The 5,670-nt window shown below is 32.9% G+C and overlaps 1 long non-coding RNA gene across 1 annotated transcript; it reads right to left on the reverse strand.

Moving 5' to 3' along the window:
- LOC149420489 (uncharacterized) lies at positions 1 to 4,245 on the reverse strand. The gene is made up of 2 exons (XR_016302707.1): positions 3,730 to 4,245; positions 1 to 2,449 (listed from the first exon to the last, which is right to left on the reverse strand). It is a non-coding gene; the product is annotated as an uncharacterized LOC149420489 (long non-coding RNA).
- Between the last annotated feature and the right edge of the window lie 1,425 nt (positions 4,246 to 5,670).

The raw sequence follows: 5,670 nt of genomic DNA on the forward strand, positions 1-5,670 counted from the left end.
GTCACTTTAACTTTTATTTTCAAACAATAAATAAGAGATTACCATTCAGTGTAAAAATTATATAAAACTCTAAAAAGATTATACCTAAACATAAGAATTTTTTATGACATCATAATGAGGTTGTCTCGTAATTTTTTTTAGCTAGTGAAAATGTATTGTATTATTATTAGTTAATAACAACAGTAAAATTAGGTTTTCAACATCTCCAAAAATGTTATGATCTTTCAAAGTAAACATGGGTAAAACAACTGCCCAAAATACCCGTGATGTCACAACAAGACACAATTTACAATTCAAATTACAGTACCGCATACTTCCGCGCCAGTAATTTTATGTACCGTGATTTGATTATCGGCCGGCCGGCAAGATTCTCCTAAAATATCAACATTTTGACGGCTTATATCTTTGGTACTATTCAGTATATTACAAAAATTCTAAAAGTTCTATCCTCGGTATGCTCTACTTAATATGCACATTGTAAATAAAATGTAATTTCTTTGTAGGAGACAACCTCATTGGACATTGTTACGTTCAAATCAGTCATCCCAAACGCTTATCAAAATAGAGTTTACAAAAGTATTCAACATGATTTCATGATTGCAGTGACAACAATTTACAAAAATCTGTTGCACCGTAACTTACGGAGTAATATTTTGTAAAATTCAGTTTCAAAGAGTTAAATAAAGATCAAAATAATTTAACTTACTACAAAAAAAATGGTAATAAGTTTTAACAAGTTTTTCAAAACGATTCTTTGAAATTTTTATTTACAGTAACTTACTATGCACTTTGCCCTGGGAAATCTTAAATAACTGCCAAAGGAAAATTGGGATTGGTGGGTGATTTTCTTTACAATTAACTACGTACAAATAAAATAAACCTAGCCTTCCGAAAATAATATAATGTACACAATTGATTGTATTATTAAAATGGCTAGTAAAATTATCTGATTACTAATGAATGAATAATTTGTAAAAAAAAAAAATTAAAGAAACTACCTCTCGCATTCCACTATAAATTTCCAATTGCTTAGTATGCAAGCAGTCAGTCATTTGCGGGCTAAAAGTGGAAACATTTCTTTGTGAACCATCTGTGCCAATTCTGGACTCAGGTAAGGTATGAGATGGGTAAACAAATAGGATTTGGATATCTTTTTAGATGGGTTCATAGACCTAGATTTGGGCGGTGCCGATTTCTCGGTTTTTTGTGCCAAAAGCATCCGCTTCAATTCTGCAATCTCTTTTGAATTTTCATGGATCATTTTTAAGCATTCATTCACCGGGATATCTTTAGGTACCTGAGCTTCAGATTTAGAAGTAGGTGGTACCGTGTTTGTCGTTACAACATTTTCCGCAGTTATCACAGATTCTTTATTTAATTTATTGAGCGGTCTGTTTTCAGAAAATATTCTTTTCTTCTCGGGAGATTTCGTTTTAGGTGTAGCTGCGATTTTAGCCTTTTTCTTTTCAAACATCTCGAGCAACTGCTTGTTAATGATATTGATTTGGTTTTCAGTGACAGCATTTGACTCCAGTGTATTTGAAGGTTTCACTGTGGGTAGGGACATACTTCTGTTAATTAAGTTTGTGATATGTTCACATTTTTCATCAAATGGTTCGTTAGATACAATTTTAACTGAACTCTGCTTAGGCTCATTAGTAAAAATATCCCTTACCGACTCAGATTGGATATTGAGTGGTAATTTACGCTTCCTTGGTAAATTTTGTGCATTTCTCAGCATTTTGGGAGGAGTCATAAACAAATCGTTGGGCTTTATATCTGTTTGAACTTCATTTGGACAGATTTCGTAATTTTGTGGAGCTGGTATATCGATTTCTATAAGCTGGGTCATTTGTGGGTCGTCTTTAATACCAAACATTTCCGGTAATGCAGAAGGGTCGATCATAATCAGACTATTCGTAGGATGTTGAGGCACTTGAATTATTTCTTGAATGTCTGTTTGATTAAGGGTGTGGTTAGTTAATGGTAGATTCATTTTAACAGTCATTCTATCGGCTGTTTCTATTGGACATGTAGCTGTACTGGACTCCATAATGGCACAAGGAATACCTTTAGCTCTTGTCTTTACAGTAGACATTGTACAAAAATTGCTCATAGCTGGTTTTGTGACATTTCTTAAGGGAGCTTGTTTATTTTGGGGAGCTGTTTTTGATAAATTACTTTGTGGGGTAGATATGTGTTGCCTAGTCAATAGCTCGACGTAGGAATGAACGTGTTTAGTTCTTTTTTCATGCGGAGCAATGAAAGACAGTCCTGTTACGGCAGAGGTATTGACGATCATAGTGGAGTCTTCCATACTGGAGGGTTTGACATCCGTCTCTAAATGAAGCGAGACAACGGGCAAGTCTGCAGTCTTTGTCAGAGCCTGAGCCTCCACTGGCTCATCCTGAGAGCTTCGGGGAACTGCTTTCGGTACCAGACGATCATGCTGCAATGAGAATAAAAAAATATATATAACATATTGTGACCTTCCAAACTAAGCACACTCCCTTTTTATGATAGTCAGTTATATTATATTATATATAAAATTAAAGGATGAAATAGAGTACAATTTAATAATCAGAGTAAAATAGCTAAAATTTTGAATTTATTATCAAGTCAGTCGTATCTTTTAAATTGGAAATTTATTTGTACAAAATATAAACATAATTGATAGGAAAGTAATAACTCATATGCATAATGTATAATAACATTTCATTTCCATAATATTATTTGTCAATATTTTTATTTCAGGATGTACTCCCATAAAAAGCTTTGCTTGTTTGTGTATGGAGGGGGTGTTATTTATTTAGTTATTGAGAAGAATTTTATCACTATTGTTGTTTTTATGTTTCAATTTAATTTCGTTTTTTTTTCAATTTTTTTCAAAGTGTTTTGAATTCTCTAAAGCTAATAAAGGAACTTATATTATCTGATAATTCATAACTTTGTTTTTAGGTATTTGTAGTACTGTTGACCTAAAGTTTTGTTTCATATTGGAATCGGTTAACACATATTGTTGCCCAAGATTTGCCATGTTTCAGAATGGAACGGCTTTGTTTAAAATGTCTATATTATTTTGGATACCGGAGGATATAATATTACAACAGAATACAAATAATCTAAGAATTCTCTTGGCATAAGCATTCTCATATTAATGGCTTGACTTTTCATAGCTTTTATTTTGAATGTAATATTTTGTTGTAAACTGCAATTGTGTTGTAAAGTACGCCTGCTCTCAACACAGGATTTCCTAGTAAGACAGGCACTGCCCATCACACATACAATGTAATTTATAAAGCTGAAAAATTAAAATAAAAAAGCAGACAATATATCTCTGTGAGTTACGAACTATACTCTACTTAGAACCAACCAATTTTAATGTGTTTAAATATTGCATATCTAAATCCAGGGCCGGCCCTGACAAGAATCTCAAGGGTCATGTGTTAGGACTGTTAGGTGTTTGGTATTATCAGCGCCTTGGCACCTTGATAATCCAGCGCCAAGAGCGGACTGCTCCAGTTGTGCCCGCATAAGGCCGGCCGTGTCTAAATCACCCTATTCCAAGGTTTTTATTTATAATAAATAGTCAAATTTGCCAAAAGATTCCTACTTTGAATTAAGTTATCTGATAATGACACAATATCTATGCTCGGAGCCATCTGCATAATGAAACTTAATGATAAAATGAATAAGGTATGGAATGACCAAAACGTTTGGCTAGCTTACCCGGTAGTTCATAAACATGCTATCTTCGAAATGGTACTGGCAAATGACTTTGTTTTTAATCTGTGCATTGCTTAGATTTTGAAACTCCATTCTTTGTGCATTTTGCAACCAAATTAGACATCTTGCCTCATCCTTCACGGGGTAATGAAAGAAGTGTGTCACAGAATCGCTGGCTCTCTTGCATTTCAAGTAAGTGCAACGACACCCTCCCATTCTTCCCTATTCTAAAAACAAACGCACCGAAAAATTACTTTGCCGCACTTGTAGTATAATATGTACAAGGGAACTTTAAAATCTAAACCAAACATTCAAAAGTTACTATGCAAAACAGAGGTTAAAATAACAACATCGATGCGAAGACCTTCATTTGAAATGAAATCATATAAGAAGATAGGGAATATTAACGTAATGTAAGAAACACTCCGTTTGTTTAAAAATTAACTGACGTAAATAAGCTTTTTTGGCTTTTCAAAATCTAAACGCCAGAATCTGTCACTATTTTGACACAAGACCATAAATAATAAACCACTCGCAAGACACAAGGATACGCAAAGGTGTTGCCAACTCGATTTTCAAAATAAAGCCAGACGTCACCCGAAAAAGAGCTAAAATCTTGTCCTAATGGCCGCTTTACATGACACCTTTTTTCATCCAGTTTGTCTAATGAAAAAAAAGAACGTGTTCTATTTTGGTAGTTGGTACCATGAGAGACGTGTTGGTGTCACCGATTTTCATACATTTTAAGATAATGGACCAATGGACATTATTGGACGTATGCCACCTATCACTATTTTACGTAACTATATTCCGCGAAAATGTTGCATGTTTATTCAGTTTGATATTTAAAATATTAGTAAAAAGACTAAGATATCTATTTATTATTGATTGTAAATGTGTATTGCTGTCAGGTATTGTGAATTTCGCGTATATGTTTGATGATTAACATTTGTTTCTGTCATCTTTCATTGTTTTACGTAACTATATTACGTGAAAATGTGACATTTTATTCATTTTATATTTATAAAAAGTTTAGTATTAACTACATTATGTATTTATTACTTAGGTATTGTCAATGTGTATTACTGTTCGCAGAGATGTGCTTTATTTCAAATAAATCCATTTCAAATGGAAATGCATAATGCAAAATGGGTATTTTCCATTTTGCATTTTAAATGCTTTTCTAAAAACCATTTTGCATTTTAAATGCTTTTCTCAATGCATTTTCCATTTTAATTGCTTTTTCGCAACATTATTCCTACTATCTCCACTCATCTTTTTTTCATAAGCCCCAAATATCAGTCGGTCCTCAATCTCGCTATGAGAGATAATTTACATTTGTCAAGTTGCTCCCTGGTAGGAGCCCTGGCAATTGAGTAATACCATTACAAAAAATACTGATTCAAATACTGAACATGGGGCCATGACGCTGTAATATTAAATGTTAGATAGCAGTTTCTATGTTTTTACGTTGGCAACATTAGTCCCGCGCAATTTTTTTGTGGTTTCATAATCTGTAGTCGTGGTGTTTTTGGATTTACCATCAAGTAATATGTTTGTTCTACATTGATGTCCATTATTAAATGGCAAAATTGTTTAAAAATTCTATAATTATTTTGATTGTTTGACCTGAGAAACCATTTTGCATTTTGAAAATAGGTATTTTGCATTTTCAAATGGAAAAGTTTTGACCCATCTCCATTTTGCATTTCAAATGGTTTTGGGTACCCATTTTGCACATCTCTGACTGTTAGATATTATATATTTCGCTTGTAAGTTTGATGATTTAAAATTTTGTTGTGAGGAAATAATACACGAGAACTTAACATACGTACAGTTAACTCATAGAATAAATAATACCTACCTGTGTTGAGTTGATATTATAACATATTTTTTAATTTGAATATAAATATGGTGCTTTATTTATGGAGACAGGGTTGTAAG

This window comes from Hesperophylax consimilis, chromosome 10, assembly GCF_061612785.1.
Source record: "Hesperophylax consimilis isolate HC1 chromosome 10, BYU_Hcon_1.0, whole genome shotgun sequence".
NCBI lineage: Eukaryota > Metazoa > Arthropoda > Insecta > Trichoptera > Limnephilidae > Hesperophylax > Hesperophylax consimilis.